Raw genomic sequence first — 18,531 nt, forward strand, 5'->3', positions numbered from 1 at the left:
GGAATTACTAAATCTGATTAAATTTAGTCTTTATAGAGGCATATTGAACAGAAGGTGACCATGGCCCATCATGCCTGTGCTGGCTCATAGGAGACATAGAATCTAGGAGAAGGAGTAGGCCATTAAAACATTCAGGCCTGCTAGAAACATAGGAACAGGAGTAGGCCATTCAGCCCCTCGAGCCTGTCACACCATTCAATGAGATCATGGCTGACCTGTGACCCCCCCCCCCCCCCCCCCCCGATGGGCCGAGCGGCAGTCCCACCGACGTGAATTACACAAAATCTATACTGGCGGGACCTGGCTCTGAGTGCTGCCTGTGGAGTCCTCGGGGGGGGAGGGGCGGCGAGGGGGATCTGACCCTGGGGGAGGGGGCCCCACGGTGGCCTGGCCCACGATCGGGGCCCACCGATCTGCGGGCGGGCCTGTGCCGTGGGGGCACTCTTTCCCTCCGCGCCGGCCTGTGTAAAGCTCCGCCATGGTCGACGCGGAGGCGAAACCCCCTGCGCATGCGCAGGAACCACGGCAAGGGTTCTGGGAACACGCTGGCGCTCCTGCGCGTGCGCCAACTCGTGCCGGCTGGCGGAGGCCCTTCGGTAATGGTTGGCGCGGCGACAACCACTCCAGCGCCGTCCTAGCCCCTGAAGGTGTGGAGGATTCCGCACCTTCCGGGCGGCCCGACGCCGGAGTGATTCACGCCACTCCTCGCCGCCGGTACGGCCCGCCCCGCCGGATAACGGAGAATCCCGGCCGATATACCTGCCTTTGGCCCATATCCCTTAATATGTTTGCTTAATGAAAATCTATCTCAGATTTAATTTAAAAAAAATCTTGAGTACCCAATTCATTTTTTCCAATTAAGGGGCATTTTAGCGTGGCCAATCCACCTACCTTGCACATCTTTGGGTTGTGGGGGTGAAACCCACGCAGACATGGGGAGAATGCGCAAACTCCACCCAGACGGTCACCCAAGGCCGGTGTTGAACCCGGGTCTCTGGCACTGAGGCAGCAGTGCTAACCGCCATGCCGCCCATTCAATTCAATGAGATCATTCCTTTATCTTCTATACTATATATTTGAGTGTCTCTACAAGCCTACAGGTTATTAGTAAAGGTTGATTATCCAATGACCATACTAATTTCCCCACTGTCCATTTCTGTTTTGCAGTTTTTGGGAGTGGCCTTTCTAGGAATTGGTCTGTGGGCCTGGAGCGAAAAGGTAAGGCAGCCAAGATACACTTACTGCATTATATAAATTAGACACAGGCTTACTCTGGTTTCATTTTAACAATGGGGAATCTTCCTCTTTGGTTCAGGTGACCAAACGTAAAAATTGAGATCCATTGAAAAATGTTGGGAAGGCCACATTCCACGATGATGCACATATTGGGTGACCAATGGCTATAGTCTGGGGGGGTGAGGGGGGGGGGGGGGCGGTAGGTCATGTAGTGGCAACAGAGGAACATAGGAATTAGGAGCAGAAGTAGGCAATTCAGCCCTTCGAGCCTGCTCCACCGTCCAATTAGATCATGGCTGATCTCAAATCCACCTCCCCACCTGTTCCCCAAATCCCTTTAACCCATTTTTAAAATCAGAAATATACACCCATCTCCTTGAAACCATTTAATGACTCCGATTCCACCGCACTATGGGGCAGCGAGTTCCACAAATTCACCACCCTCGGCGAGAAGTAGTTCCTCCTCATCTCTGTTCTAAACCTACCGCCTCTCAACCTATATCTGCGACCTTTCATTCTAGATTGCCCCACAAGGGGGAGCACTTGATCCACGTTTACTTTATCAATCCCATTTAGTATTTTATACACCTCTATCAGATCCCCGCTCAGCCTTCTAAACTCAAGCGAGTATAAGCCCGAACTGTTTAATTTCTCCTCATACGTCAACCCTTTCATCCCCGGAATCAATCTGGTGAATCTCCTCTGAACTGCCTCCAATGCCACCACATCCTTCCTCAAATAAGGAGACCAAAACTGGACACAATACTCCAGATGTGGCCTCACCAATACCTGACCCAATTGCAACAACACTTCTCTGTTTCTATACTCCAGCCCTTTTGCTTCCAATATATATAGCACTTGTGGAGAATGGGATCAAAGGCTATTGGGAGGAAGCAGGATTAGGCTATTGAGTTGGATGATCATCCATGATCGTGATGAATGACGGAGCAGGCTCGAAGGGCCAAAAGGCCTCCACCTGCGCCTATCTTCTATGTATCTATGTGTATCAAGTCAGGCTTGGCAACCCTATTATTAAGACGTTGGTTGAGCATGTCCCATGATTCCTGAGTGGGACTCGAGTGGGGCACAGTGCTTTGAGAGATCGCTTGGCAAACAGTGAGATCCAGGAATCATGGGGACACGTTATGTACTGCCCATGCTAAAGCTGAATTTAGCTTGCAATTCGGTCTATCTGCCAAAAGTTTCCGGAGCATGTCATCGATTACAGCATGGTTTCTTTCACAGTCACCATTACTAAATGGGCTTTCCGCAGCCGTAATCATAACTCTGATATTCACGTTTTCTCACACATCCCTAAACTCACCATTAGCAAATTCTCCCCCATTGTCCGTAAGGAATTTTCTGTCCCTATCCATTTTTCCATGATTTGATCGAGAATTACTTTTTTTTCTTTACTCCGTACAATCGTTGATTGACTAAATCTGTTGCTAAATCTACAAAAATGCAAAATAAATATATTGTTGGCTTTATCCCAGATCTTGAGGTCCATGGCCACAATGTCGTTAAAATCCCTGGCCAAAGGTAGGGTTACTATCGGTCGTGCTGGTGTCCTTCTGTACTTCCTACAAACTTCACAGCGATCACTAACCTGTTCTATTAGTTTAGTATAGTCGTCCCTTACCCCTGCACTCTTTAAGAACATTTTCAGCCTTCGAGGAGACGAATGCGCAAATTGCCTATGCAGTTTTAATACAACAAGCTTTTGATCAGCTAAAGTCCCATTTTCAACTGCCAACTCTACTTGAAATATTATTTGTCAGTAATGGAATACAATAGTGTCCCGACTGTATAAATTGTAAGTCCACAGTCTTTCCAAAAACTGTTGCCTTATCCTGTTCCATATCCAGTTTCATGTGTGCTTTCTTCATCGACGGTCTGCTCAGAAGCAAAGGTATCTCACTTGATACAACATCCGTGCTAATGAAATGATTCACTCCGGCAATATTGCAAGGGATCACCACTCTTTTCAGCGACTTCAGAGTATTATCATCCCCAAACCTGAAACTTGTGGAACTTTCAAATTCCTTCACCTTGTTACGATTTTCAGCATTCAAGGAGTCCAGGTAACATTTTAACCCTTTTTATAAATCTTATCCATATACCTTAATAGATTCTGCAGACCTTCTGAGTCTAACTCTTCCAATTCCAGCTCAGAAAACACTTTGCTCCGGATTTTACTGCCATATGGTAGAGAAAGAGCCAATGCCATACCTTGTTTTCTCTTTCCCAAGGCAATTACCTTAGTCCACATAACTCCTGCACTTCTCCATTGGTCGTACAATTCCCTTTCAGAAAATATGGGAGGGTAGTCATATCCCGCCATCTTTATCCTAGGTTCAGCCATATATCTTTTTTTTCCTTCTCACTTACTCCTGGGTTTGGTCTGGAAAAGTTGGATCTTTCAACCCTTCACATTGGCACTGCAACCAACCTCTGCTACCATCTGTTAGACATTTAGCTACTGTTGTATAAAGAACAGTCTTCAGAACAGTGACCACGACACCACACAACCCTGCCATGGCAATCTCTGCAAGACGTGCCAGATCATCGACATGGATACCACTATTACATGCGAGAACACCACCCACCAGGTACGCGGTACATACTCGTGCGACTCGGCCAACATTGTCTACCTCATACGCTGCAGGAAAGGATGTCCCGAAGCGTGGTACATTGGCGAGACCATGCAGATGCTGCGACAACGAATGAACGGACATCACGCGACAATCACCAGGCAGGAATGTTCCCTTCCAGTCGGGGAACACTTCAGCAGTCAAGGGCATTCAGCCTCTGATCTCCGGGTAAGCGTTCTCCAAGGCGGCCTTCAGGACGCACGACAACGCAGAATCGCCGAGCAGAAGCTTGTAGCCAAGTTCCGCACACATGAGTGCGGCCTCAACCGGGACCTGGGATTCATGTCGCATTACATTCATCCCCCACCATCTGGCCTGCGAAATCCTACCAACTGTCCTGGCTTGACACAATTCACACCTCTTTAACCTGGGGTTACCCGATCTCTGGATCTGTAAAGATTTAATCACCTGCATTCCAAGCATTGTCTGGCATCTTTGAATTTGTCTATATATATGTTTCTGGAACATACCTCTTCATTCACCTGAGGAAGGAGCAGCGCTCCGAAAGCTAGTGACATTGAAACAAACCTGTTGGACTTTAACCTGGTGTTGTAAGACTTCGTACTGTGCTCACCCCAGTCTAACGCTAGCATCTCCACATCGTTGTATAAAGAGTCAAAGGTTCTGCTCCTTTTCACAAACACCTTTATTTCACTTTAACAGACTCTACACAAAACTCTATCATCACATTACCTGACACAAAGACCCGCTGAAGTCCCTTTACATATCAGTGTCAATTATTGGATACTTAACATAAATGAGACAACTAATTGGAATGTCTTTTTTTAATTATAAATTTAGAGTACCCAATTCATTTTTTCCAATTAAGGGACAATTTAGCATGGCCAATCCACCTACCCTGCATGACCACTGCGCCACCATGCAGCCTTCTCCCCATAACCTTTGATCCCATTCTCCCCAGGTGCTAAATCTGGCCACCTCTTGAATATATTCAATGTTTTAGCATCAACCACTTCCTGTGGTAATGAATTCCACAGGCTCACCACTCTCTGGATGAAGAAATGCCTCCTCATCTCTGTCCGATATTTCAGTAGCAATGGAAGGGGGGGGGGGTTTGAATTAAAGCATGCTGTAGTTCTTGACAACCCCCAGTTTTTTTTTTTCATTTTAGAGGACCCAATTCTTTTTTTCCCTAATTAAGGGGCAATTCAGCGTGGCCAAGTAACCTACCCTGGACATCTTTGGGTTGTGGGGACGAGATCCACGCAGACACGGGGAGAACATGCAAACTCCACATGGACAGTGACCCAGGGTCGGGATCGAACCCGGGTCCTCGGCGCCGTGAGGCAGCAGTGCTAGCCATTGCGCCACCATGTCGCCAGAACAGCCCCCCTCAATTATAGAGTGACAGCTTTAAATCAAATTGGAGAGATGGGAAAGATTCAGCGCCGCCATCTTCTAGCTAAGCTCACACATTGAACTTCTTCCTCAGCATTTCCCACTGCCTGAGCAGTCCAATTTTCTGAGGAAGGAGCAGTGCTCCGAAAGCTAGTGTTTGAAACAAACCTGTTGGACTTTAACCTGGTGTTGTAAGACTTCTTACTGTGCTCATTCCAGTCCAACGCTGGCATCTCCACATCAGTCCAATATTCATAAGGAAGGAATTAAATGGAAGGACTTTATTTAAAAAAAAAAATTTTAGAGTACCAAATTCTTGTTCTTTTCCAATTATGGGACGATTTAGCATGACTAATCCACCTACCCTGCACATCTTTGGGTTGTGGGGGTAAGACTATTAAATGGAAGGGCATTGAGACACAGGACAAGGTACAAAAATGATTTACCAAGATGATGCCAGAACTGAGGGTGTTAACCATCACGAATGTCTGAACGGGCAGTGGTTCTTTATTCTGGGAAAGGAAGGCTGATGGGTGGGGAACTTGATAGAGGGTCGTTTAAAATGATGGACGTTTGACAGGCTAGACGTGGAGAAGGTGTTTTGCTTGTTGTTGGTGGGGTGGGGGTGGTGGTGGTGGTGGTGGGGTGGGGTGGGGTGGGGAGCAAAATGAGCATACGTAATTATAAAATGGTCACTAATACATTTCGTAGGGCATTTAGGGGAAACCTCTTTATTCGGAGAGTGGTGAGGATGTGGAACTTGTGTCCACAAGGGGCGTTTGAGATGAATAACATAGATGCATTTGTGGGGAAATGTGCAGGCAGAGGGAGAAGGGGATAAAAGGATATGTTGAGATGGCGAAATTAAGTGGGGAGGGGGGAGGAGAATGTAGATCATGAAGAGTGGCGTAGACCAATTGGGTCAAATGGTCTATTTCTGTGTTGAAATTCAATAGTAATTTTCCAATTTAGCATATAATTGGAGGGTTATAGGGAAGAGAACAGGACTAATTGGATATCTCTTTTAAAGAGGCAGATTGTGCACAGTGGCCCAAATGGTCACTTATTGTGCTATATGATGTTCTAACTCCGCATTAGAGGCTGCAGTCATGACTAGTTCAGTCCTGGAATGCGGTGGTGCCATTTAATGAATAATGAATGCAGTCAGAAATATTCTTTTTTTTTCTACACGTCCGATCGGTCCCTGAAAGCAACAAATGAAAAGGACACAGGGCATTTTTGTTTGTGACGTGCAGGGCATCGGGCGTGGGCAGCAGATGGGCGCCTGATGAAATAAATACTGAGTCGCTAATAATATGCTGGATTGTTTCAACGGTGTCCAATTGACTATCTGGGTCACTAACCCTCTCGGGCCATATGCTAACGTTGTAAACCATTGCTGGGCTGATTAATTAGTGTCATTTGGAATTCAATGATCCTAAATGTTTATTACAATGCAAAGCAAAATGGCTAGCAGCAAGCTCAATTTCAAAACTGTAAATAATTCTTGGTCGCTGTTATAAAGCAGGAAACGCAGCGAAGTCCCACAAACCACAATGACCAGATAATCAGTTTTTGTTATTATTGAGGGATAAATATTGTAAATGAAGGGTGATGCAGTGGTTAGCCTTGCTGACTCACCGTGCCGAGGATCCGGATTCGATCCTGGTCCCGAGTCACTGTCCGTGTGGAGTTTGCACATTCTCCCCGTGTCTGCGTGGGTTTCACCCCCAAAACCCAAAGGTGTGCAGGTTGGGTGGATTGGCCACGCTAAATTGCCCCTTAATTGGAAAAAATATAATTGGGTACTCTAAATCTTTTTTAAAAATCATGAGGGTGAATTGTCGTGTGTCCCCCCCCCCCCCCCCCCCCCCCCCCAGGTGTAGAAGCACAGCGGAGGTGCCATTTGTCCGTGAAAACATTAAACCAATCCACTGTCTTGTCGCCTCTGGTGAATGTAAAAGATCCCGTGGCGCAATTCTGAAGAGGTGCAGAGGGCTCACCCAAGAACAGATTATCGGGTCATTGTTGCAGTTATGCTTGTGGGAGCTTACTGTGCAATTCCTTTTAAAGCAGCTGTGTGTGTATGGTGGTTGGGGTTGAGGCCGGAAGGAGCTGGAGAGAAGGAATACAGGAAACTAGAAAAAGACTCCTGATGGAGTCGGAGTTCAGAGCCAGTGGGCGGCTCTCGCATCTTTGTTGTACCAGCATCAGGCAGCATGGTAGCATTGTGGATAGCACAATTGCTTCACAGCTCCAGAGTCCCAGGTTCGATTCCGGCTTGGGTCACTGTCTGTGCGGAGTCTGCACATCCTCCCGTGTGTGCGTGGGTTTCCTCCGGGTGCTCCGGTTTCCTCCCACAGTCCAAAGATGTGCAGGTTAGGTGGATTGGCCATGATAAATTGCCCTTAGTGCTGGGTGGGGTTGCTGGGTTATGGGGATAGGGTGGATGTGTTGACCTTGGGTGGGGTGCTGTTTCCTAAGGGCCGGTGCAGACTCGATGGGCTGAGTGGCCTCCTTCTGCACTGTAAAGTCTATGATTCTACCCGGTGTCGTTCGTGGGAGCTTGCTGTGTTCAAATTGCTGCCACGTTTCCTAAATAACATCAGTGACGCCGCTTCCAAAAGAAAAAGGCGGTCGATCGACTGGAACGGTCTTTGGGATGTCCTGAAGTTGTGGACCCGGATGTAAAAACGCAAATTTGTTCTTACTTTGGGAACCGAGTAAAAATCCTGGTGGAATTCTGAGTTTCTTTCTGCTTTCCCATTCACCCTAACCCCCACCACCTCCTTTAGCCTGCTGCTTCCCATTTTAAATTGTTCTGGTAATCCCTCTGATACGATCATCCAATAAATGCTGAAATCCTAATCTCGTCTGGACCATCGTGACTGCTGTACCTTCAATAGGATTACCTAGAAATTGAAATGCTGAAACCAGATTGTTAAGCCCAACCAGTCTGCATGGAAGTTTATCCCGCACTCAAACAATAATCTTAATCCTATATACTCTCCGCGTTCTCTATTTTTAAAAAATGGTTATTACATTTTTTTCCATAATGGTCAATACGAATCCGAACAAGCAAAAAGAGGGGGAAAAAAGGCAAAACGTCACAATCAAAAAAAAAAGAAGAAAAAAAACACAACGCCTAAACTAATGTCCTAACGACTGGCAGTGACCAACTCCTCAAAGGAAATAACTGGCTGCCACCTTAGGTGAACCACTCCACCGACCCCCTGACGGTGAACTTGACTTGCACAAATGGCATTAAGTCACCCAGCCAAGCAGAGGCATTGGGCGGAGTGGGAGACCTTCAACCAAGCAATGTTCGCCTCTGGGCCATCAACGGGACAAAGGCGGGGTCATCCGCCTTTACCCTAGACTGTATCGCGGCCAATCCAGATATGGTCACCAGCAGACAGGGATCCAAATCTACATGGAGTATCTCCGACATGTAAAGAATGAAGCCTTTACGTTTGGGGCAGGACCAGAACATATGCGCATAGTTAGCTGGCCCAGGGGAACAGCGCTCACCCCGATACTCAACACCAAGGAAGAACCCACTTAGAAAGAAAAAGGCTTGGATACTGAGAAGGGGGAAACAACCATATTTTACGGGTGACGTGTATTGGCTGATCATTGGCCCTTCACAAAGCCGGTTTGATCTTTCGAGATTATAATTGGGGGGAGGCAAGGCTCCAACTGAAGATCCAGCACCTTATCTTTGTCCCTCTTAAGAAGCAGGGAAATAGAGGCTTGAGTGGTGGGGGTGGGGGTGGGGGGGGCAACCTGGGATAGGGATTCATTGAACATGTCCAGAATTAAAGGCACAAGCTGCTCCGAGAACGTCTTGTAGAATTCAATCGGAAAACCATCCGGACCAGAGACCTTACCAGATTGCATCAGCCCAATACATTAAAAAAAATTCTTCACGGTGCAACGGGGATTGCAAGTCGCTGCTCCCATCTGCCTCAATCAGTGGGATGGGTAGACAGTCTCCACAAACCTGAACATGACCGACCCATCCGCAGGAAGCTCTGATCCATAAAGATCGCGGTAAAAGGATTCAAAAGCCGCATTAACTTTGAGGAGGGGCCTGAAGTGAGGTTACCGCTTGAATTGAGCATCTGAGTGATCTCCCGCGAGGCTGCCTGATATTGAAGCTGGTGAGCCAACAGGTAACTGACCACCTTCCCGTACTCATTAAAAAGTGCCGGTAACTGACTTGCCGCCTTGCCAGTTGACAATAGTTCGAACTCGGTTTCTACAGTTTTTTTCCTACTTGACTGTAACTTGGGAGTAGGATCAACTGAGAATTGGTGGTTCATCTCCAGAATGGAGTCCACCAGCCTCTGCTGCTCCACCCTCATTGGCCTCAACAAATGCTTTTTACAGGAGATAATTCCCCCCCTCCCCCATCGAGGATCACCTTAAGAGCCTCCCACAAAATGGAAGGTGAGTTTGAATCTGATTATTTATATAGTCCTCTATGGCAGTGGACATGCGCACAGAATTTTCATCCGCTAACAATGTTGCATCTAATATACAGGGTGGGCACTGGGTGGGGCCAGACTCTAGCGACGAATCAATAAAGTGCGGGGCATGGTCCAAAATAACAACCGCTGCCCGCCCAGTCGCCCCCCACTGAAGGGAGGAGAGCCCCGACCAAAACAAAAAATCAGTACGCGAATCCGGCTAGTGGGCTTGTGAAAACAATGAAAGTCTTTATTCTTTGTGCGCAAGAAGCACCAAGGGACCCCCCCCCACCCAAATCTACGTCATGAGAGATGATAACGCCCTGTCCCCAATCCAGCAAGAGATTTAAGCTTGGAACGATCCTCTCAAGACACTCCACTCAAGTCCCCCAGCTAAAATAAGTGGATTTGAATCTAAGTTCGGGAGGGAGGCAGGCAGGGAATTAATAAAATTCATAGCGCCCCTGTCGAGGGGTAAATGTTAACCATGACTGCCGGGGAGCCTCAGACAATAACATATCGTCTGTTGGGATCGGCTATGATCTTAGAAGCAGAAACCTTTTATTAATTGGTAACCCCATACCCTTGGCATTCAAACCCCTAACGATCCAGGTGACCAGACGATTCCGAGGTTTCCCACATCCCCCGCCCCCCCCCCCCCCCCCCCCCCCCCCCCTCAGTCCGGAGTTGGCCATTGCCACCCAGAGATATTAACCAAGGGATACTGAAAAGGTAAAGGAAAAAGTTCCACCCAAGGCGGCCAACAAACCGAGTCAAAAGACTGGACAAAGGAAAATCTACAGACACCGTCAGCAAACTGCCCCCACCCCCCTCCCCACGGCACCGTCACCACTGAATGCGACCACACCCAAACAGAAGCGAGGCAAACAAAAACCTCAGAATAAAGCCTACATTTAACAAACAAAACAAGAACTCTAAGCTCATTATCTAAAGAAAACTACTATAATGAGCTGCAGCGAACCTTCCAAAACTGCTCCTGTTAACATAACTCCTTAGTTAGCAGGGTGGCCCCCGACTGGAGTAAGGGAAAAATAGATATAAATAACAAAATAACCAAAACCTCACTTAACTTGGACACTGAAAGGAAGCTGTATATTAATACGAAGAACAGAACCCCACATCGTGTAAAACCCCAATTCGAATCAAGAACTATAATAACTCGACCTCAACAAGCACAAGAAGAAAACGAGGACAAGCACAAAACCCCAACAATGTAACAATACCACAGAGCCGGAAACCAAATTACAGCACGCCCAACTTGTGTTTTTTAACAAAAGAGTCCGTTTCTCCTGGCACTTCGAAGAAATAGTCCTTTCCCTCAAAGGTTACTCTGAGCTGGGTAGACCAACCCAAACTGGGCTCTTGTACAGAGCAACCTTGACTCTATCGAATGCGGCTCTTTTCTTTGCTAAATCCGCACCCATGTTCTGATTAAAATCTAATGAAGTGGCCTTCCCACTTAGTCCCGGTGTTCCCTTGCCCAGTGCAAAACCTACCCTTAAGCTATGGGACTCGCTATCACCGCACGCGGCGGGCCTTTCAGGTCGAGGCTTCGGCCGAAATATGTGCTGGGCTTGGTCCAATTCAGGCATCATTTTCCAGAACATGCCTGAAAAGTATTCCATGGGTGTAGGGCCCTCAATCCGCTCCGAAAACCCCCACAATCCGGATATTTTGTCTCCTGGACCTGTTTTCTAGGTCATTCATCTTGACTCTCCGCATTCGGTTCAATGACGAGGCCGTTCGGATTCCAGCGTGGCAATATGATAATCATGGTCCGACATGGCCACCTCCCTATCTTTGATCGTGGCTCCCAGGACATCGATGGCCTGATTAGTTTTCCCCAGAGCTGCTCGAATGGGGACCAAGGCCTCTTCTGCTTTTTTCAAAATTTAGAGTACCCAATTATTTTTTTTTCCAATTAAGGGGCAATTTAGTGTGGCCAATCCACCTACCCTGCACATCCAAAGGGTTGTGGGGATGAGACCCGCGCAGACACGGGGAGAATGTGCAAACTCCACCCGGGGTTGGGATTGAACCTGGGTCCTCAACGCCCTGAGGCAGCAATGCTAACCACTGTGCTACCGTGCCACCCTGGCCAAGGCCTCATTGATTGATTTTTTTTTTTAAGACTTCCGACCCAAGTAGTTGGTGCTTTTCAAATTCTTTCGCCACGGTTTGGAAAGAGCCACGACCGTTAGTGAAGTGGATGGAGAACCAGAAACCGACTCCGCATATTACTTACCGTTGAGCTCCGAGCATCCTCAGACCCGATGCCGACTGAGTTTCTGATCCCAGATTTCTGTTCCCTGATTTGTTTGAGCATTTGTCATAAAAACACTGTGCCTTCAGTTATCTGGGCCTGAGCCTAGAGGTCCCTCCCAATACCTCGCCACCCCTCTATCTCGCGTTCCTCCTTTAAGACACTCTTTTGACCAAGGTTTTGGTCGTCTGACCGAATATCGCCTTTTTGTGGCTTGTACTGAGTTTTATCACCTTGAAGGACCTTGTTTATAGAACATTAGACCATTACAGCGCAGTACAGGCCCTTCGGCCCTCGATGTTGCGCCAACCTGTGAAACCACTCTAAAGCCCATCTACACTGTTCCATTATCATCCATTTGTTTATCCAATGACCATTTAAATGCCCTTAATGTTGGCGAGTCCACTACTGTTGCAAGCAGGGCATTCCACGCCCTTACTCCTCTCTGAGTAAAGAACCTACCTCTGGCATCTGTCCTATATCTATCTCCCCTCAATTTAAAGCTATGTCCCCTCGTGCTAGCCATCACCAGCCGAGGAAAAAGGCTCTCACTGTCCACCCTATCTAATCCACTGATCATCTTGTATGCCTCTATTAAGTCACCTCTTAACCTTCTCTCTAATGAAAACAGCCTCAAGTCCTTCAGCCTTTCCTCATAAGATCTTCCCTCCATACCAGGCAACATTCTGGTAAATCTCCTCTGCACCCTTTCCAATGCTTCCACATCCTTCCTATAATGCGGCGACCAGAACCTCACGCAATACTTCAAATGCGGCTGCACCAGAGCTTTGTACAGCTGCAACATGACCTCATGGCTCTGAAACTCAATCCCTCTACCAATAAAAGCTAACACACCGTACGCCTTCTTAACAACCCTATCAACCTGGGTGGCAACTTTCAGGGATCTATGTACATGGACACCGAGATCTCTCTGCTCATCCACACTGCCAAGAATCTTACCATTAGCCCAGTACTCTGTCTTCCTGTTATTCCTTCCAAAATGAATCACCTCACACTTTTCTGCATTAAACTCCATTTCCCACCTCTCAGCCCAGCTCTGCAGCTTATCTATGTCCCTCTGTAACCTGCAACATCCTTCTGCACTGTCCACAACTCCACCGACTTTAGTGTCATCCGCAAATTTACTCACCCATCCTTCTACGCCCTCCTCCAGGTCATTTATAAAAATAACAAACAGCAGTGGCCCCAAAACAGATCCTTGTGGTACACCACTAGTAACTGAACTCCAGGCTGAACATTTCCCATCAACCACCACCCTCTGTCTTCTTACAGCTAGCCAATTTCTGATCCAAACCGCTAAATCACCTTCAATCCCATGCCACTGTATTTTCTGCAATTGCCTAACGTGGGGAACCTTATCAAACGCTTTACTGAAATCCATATACACCACATCAACTGCTTTACCCTCGTCCACCTGTTTGGTCACCTCAAAGAACTCAATAAGGTTTGTGAGGCAAGACCTACCCTTCACAAAACCGTGTTGACTATCTCTAATCAAATTATTCCTTTCTAGATGATTATAAATCCTATCTCTTATAAACCTTTCCAAGACTCTGCCCACAACAGAAGTAAGGCTCACTGGTCTATAGTTACCGGGGTTGTCTCTACTCCCCTTCTTGAACAAGGGGACAACATTTGCTATCCTCCAGTCTTCTGGCACTATTCCTGTAGACAATGACGACAAAAGATCAAAGCCAATGGCTCTGCAATCTACTCCCTAGCTTCCCAGAGAATCCTCAGATAAATCCCATCCGGCCCAGGGGACTTATCTATTTTCACACTTTCAATGTGATGGTTAATTATGTTAAAAGTGCAAAAGTTGTTGTATTCTGCAGTCTCTCAACCTCTGGATATATGTTAAAGTGCTTTTGTGCTGAAGCCCGAAGGCCTTTAAGTTTACTTCTCTTATTATTGACACCTTGATGCTGCAAAGCAGTTGTTTGTATCGCCAGTCTCAGGCCTTCTTACGAAGGAACCCCAGCCTGTTCGATCTTTCCCGATGGGTATAATAACTGCCCCGTTTTGGTGGTATTTTTGTACCTTCGCATGCCTCTACCCCCTCCCTCCCTCCCCCTCATCGCACAGTATGCCATGTGCGATCCAACTGTCAACATGTATTAATAAAATAAAAATTCTGCGGAAATAATATCCGAAAAGGCTGGAAAAACTCAGCAGGTCTGACGGCGCCTTTGGGGCGAGAGACGTTCCGAGTCTGTATGATGCTTCTACAGAACTATCAGCATATATTAACCACCATTGATTCATTACAATCCTGAATGGAGTCATAATTGTTGCATGATGGAGCGGTACAGTGGCGCAGTGGTTAGCACTGCCGCCTACGCCGCTGAGAACTCTGGTTCGATCCCACACTGTCTGTGTGGAGTTTGCACATTCTCCCCGTGTCTGCGTGGGTTTCACCCCCACAACCCAAAGACGTGCAGGGTAGGTGGATTGCCCCTTAATTGGAAAAAAATAATTGGGTACTCTTAAATTATTTTTTAAAAAATTGTTGCGTAATGTGTGCCATTCGGCACGGTAGCACTGTTGCTTCACAGCGCCAGGGTCCCCGGTTTGATTCCCGACTTGGGTCACTGTCTGTGCGGAGTCTGCACGTTCTCCCCATGACTGCGTGGGTTTCCTCCGGGTGCTCCGGTTTCCTCCCACAAGTCCCGAAAGACGTGCTGTTGGGTGAATTGGACATTCTGAATTCTCCCTCCGTGTACCCGAACAGGTGCCGGAATGTGGCGACGAGGGGATTTTCACAGTAACTTCATTGCAGTGTTAATGTGAGCCTACTTGTGACTATGATAAAGATTGTTATTAATTCTAGTTATTAAAAGCTTAGTCAGTCAGTTATGCAAGAACCAGCTCATGCTATCACTGTTTAGATTGTCAGCTGATCCCTCTGGCATCCAGCTGACTCCAGCTTTCATGGTTGGTGGAGTTGTGCGTGCAGTTAGCACCAACCTTGCTAATCAGCACAAAAGCTGGAGGAATGGTCAAACTGGGTCAGCCCTTCCAGTGCCTCCCCGTGTTTATCCCGAAGGCTTTTTTCAGACGGGTTAACAGGAGTATAATGGGGTTTGTGTGGGTGCGAGGTACTCCGAGGGTGAGAAGGGTGTTCCTGGAGCGGAGTAGAGATAAGGGGGGGGGCTGGCGCTGCCCAACCTCTGTGGGTACTACTGGGCCGCTAATGCGTCGATGGTGCGCAAGTGGGTGATGGAGGGGGAGGGGGCTGCATGGAAGAGGCTGGAGACGGCGTCCTGTGTGGGTACGAGTCTGGGGGGCGCTGGCAACGGCGCTGCCGCTCCCTCCAAGGAGGTATACCACGACCCGGTGGTGGTGGCGGCCCTCAAAATTTGGGGGCAGTGGAGGCGGCATGGGGGGGAAGTTGGGGCCTCGGTGTGGACCCCATTAGCTCGGAAACTTACCAGGTGATGCAGGAGGAGGAGGCCTTGGTGGTGGAGTTGAAAGGGAAGTGGGAGGAGGAGTTGGGAGAGGAGATAGAAATGGGCACGTGGGCAGATGCCCTAGGTAGGGAGGGTGAACTCTTCGTGCGTGAGGCTCAGCCTCATACAGTTTAAGGTGCTGCACAGGGCACACGTGACCGGGACATGGATGAGCCGGTTCTTTGGGGGTGAGGACAGGTGTGTTAGGTGCTTGGGGAGCCCAGCAAATCACACCCATATGTTCTGGGCATGCCCAGCGCTGGAGGAATTTTGGAAGGGCGTAGCGAGGATGGTGTCGAGGGTGGTAGGATCCAGGGTCAAACCGGGCTGGGGGCTCGCAATATTTGGGGTGGCAGAGGAGCCGGGAGTGCAGGAGGCGAAAGAGGCCGGAATTCTGTCCCTTGCGTCCCTGGTAGCCCGGCGAAGGATTCTCCTTCAGTGGAAAGATGCGAGGCCCCCAAGCGTGTTATCCTGTATCAGTGATATGGCAGGGTTAATCAAATCGGAGAGGGTGAAATCTGCCTTGAGAGGGTCGGAACAAGGGTTCCTTAGGCGGTGGCAACCGTTCTTAGACTTTCTGGCAGAACGATAGACATTGGTCAATGGCAGCAGCAGCTTGGGGGTGGGGGAGGGGTTACTTTATTTTTGTTTATGTTATTTACACTGGAGGGTCTGAGGGGGTGTATACACCTGTTGTGTTAAGTCAGGGTGTTAATGTTAATTTATTATTTATGTACGGGGGGAGGGGTTTGGGGAGTTGCTTTTTTAGATTGTGTTTGGTACAAAGAACAAAGAAATGTACAGCACAGGAACAGGCCCTTCAGCCCTCCAAGCCCCTGCAGACCATGCTGCCCGACTAAACTGCAATCTTCTACACTTCCTGGGTCCGTATCCCTCTATTCCCATCCTATTCATGTATTTGTCAAGATGCCCCTTAAATGTCATTATCGTCCCTGCTTCCACCACCTCCTCCGGTAGCGAGTTCCAGGCACCCACTACCCTCTGTGTAAAAAAACGTGCCTCGTACATCTCCTCTAAACCTTGCCCCTCTCACCTTAAACCTATGCCCCCTAGTAATTGATCCCTCTGCCCTGGGGAAAAGCCTCTGACCATCCACTCTGTCTATGCCCCTCATAATTTTGTAGACCTCTATCAGGTCGTCCCTCAACCTCCGTTGTTCCAGTGAGAACAAACCTAGTTTATTCAACCGCTCCTCATAGCTAATGCCCTCCATACCAGGCAACATTCTGGTAAATCTCTTCTGCACCGTCTCTAAAGTCTCCACATCCTTCTGGTATGGCGACCAGAATTGGAACACTATACTCCAAGTGTGGCCTAACTCATGTTCTATACAGCTGCAACATGACTTGCCAATTCTTATACTCAATGCCCCGGCCAGTGAAGGCAAGCATGCCGTATGCCTTCTTGACTACCTTCTCTGCCTGTGTTGCCCCTTTCAGTGACCTGTGGACTTGTACTCCTAGATCTCTCTGACTTTCAATACTCTTGAGGGTTCTACCATTCACTGTATATTCCCTACCTGCATTAGACCTTCCAAAATGCATTACCTCACATTTGTCCGGATTAAACTCCATCTGCCATCTCTCCGCCCAAGCCTCCAAACAATCTAAATCTAAAAGTGAGTTCTCCCAGTGAGCCAGAGAACGCTTTACTGAAATCCATGTACACCACATCAACTGCTTTATCCGCATCCACCTGTTTGGTCACCTTCTCAAAGAACTCAATAAGGTTTGTGAGGCACGACCTACCCTTCACGAAACCGTGTTGACTATGTCTAATCAAATTATTCCTTTCCAGATGATTATACACCCTATCTCTTATAAACCTTTCCAAGATTTTGCCCACAACAGAAGTAAGGCTCACTGGTCTATAGTTACCGGGGTTGTCTCTACTCCCCTTCTTGAACAAGGGGACAACATTTGCTATCCTCCAGTCTTCTGGCACTATTCCTGTTGACAAAGATGACTTAAAGATCAAAGCCAAAGGCTCAGCAATCTCCTCCCTAGCTTCCCAAAGAATCCTAGGATAAATCCCATCCGGCCAAGGGGACTTATCTATTTTCACACTTTCCAGAATTGCTAATACCTCCTCCTTATGAACCTCAAGCCCTTCTAGTCTAGTAGCCTGAATCTCAGTATTCTCCTCGACAACATTGTCTTTTTCCTGTGTGAATACTGACAAAAAATATTCATTTAGCACCTCTCCTATCTCCTCGGATTCCAAGCACAACTTCCCACTACTGTCCTTGATTGGCCCTACTCTTACCCTAGTCATTCTTTTATTCCTGACATATCTATAGAAAGCTTTAGGGTTATCCTTGATCCTACCTGCCAAAGACTTCTCATGTCCCCTCCTGGCTCTTCTTAGCTCTCTCTTTAGGTCCTTCCTAGCTAACCTGTAACTCTCGAGCGCCCTTACTGAGCCTTCATGTCTCATCTCTACATAAGCCAACTTCTTCCTCTTGACAAGTCTTTCAACTGCCTTAGTAAACCACGTTTCCCTTGCTCGACCACTTCCTCCCTGCCTGACAGGCGCATACTTATCAAGGACATGCAGTAGCTGTTCCTTGAACAAGCTCCACATTTCCATTGTGCCCATCCCCTGCAGTTTTCCTCTCCATCCGATGCATCCTAAGTCTTGCCTTATCGCATCATAATGCCCTTTTCCCCCAGATATAACTCTTGCCCTGCGGTATATACCTATCCCTTTCCATCACTAAAGTAAACGTAATGGAATTGTGGTCACTATCACCAAAGTGATCACCTACCTCCAAATCTAACACCTGTCCTGGTTCATTACCCAGTACCAAATCCAATATGGCCTCGCCTCTCATTGGCCTATCTACATACTGTGTCAGGAAACCCTCCTGCACACTTTGGACAAAAACGGACCCATTTAAAGTACTCGAACTATAGCGTTTCCAGTCAATATTTGGAAAGTTAAAGTCCCCCATAACAACTACCCTGTTGCTTTTGCTCCTATCCAGAATCATCTTTGCAATCCTTTCCTCTACATCTCTGGAACTTTTCGGAGGC

General features: G+C 47.7%; 1 protein-coding gene across 1 annotated transcript in view; it reads left to right on the plus strand.

Annotated features, from left to right (window-relative positions):
* LOC140408296 (tetraspanin-5) overlaps nucleotides 1–18,531 on the plus strand; it is a 102,860-nt gene that overhangs the window by 52,971 nt on the left and 31,358 nt on the right. The window contains exon 2 of the mRNA XM_072495288.1: nucleotides 1,167–1,218. The gene's annotated coding sequence lies outside the window, so the exon portion shown is untranslated. The remainder of the gene's footprint in view (nucleotides 1–1,166; nucleotides 1,219–18,531) is intronic.

The sequence above is a fragment of the Scyliorhinus torazame genome, chromosome 3 (genome assembly GCF_047496885.1).
Source record: "Scyliorhinus torazame isolate Kashiwa2021f chromosome 3, sScyTor2.1, whole genome shotgun sequence".
Taxonomy (NCBI): domain Eukaryota; kingdom Metazoa; phylum Chordata; class Chondrichthyes; order Carcharhiniformes; family Scyliorhinidae; genus Scyliorhinus; species Scyliorhinus torazame.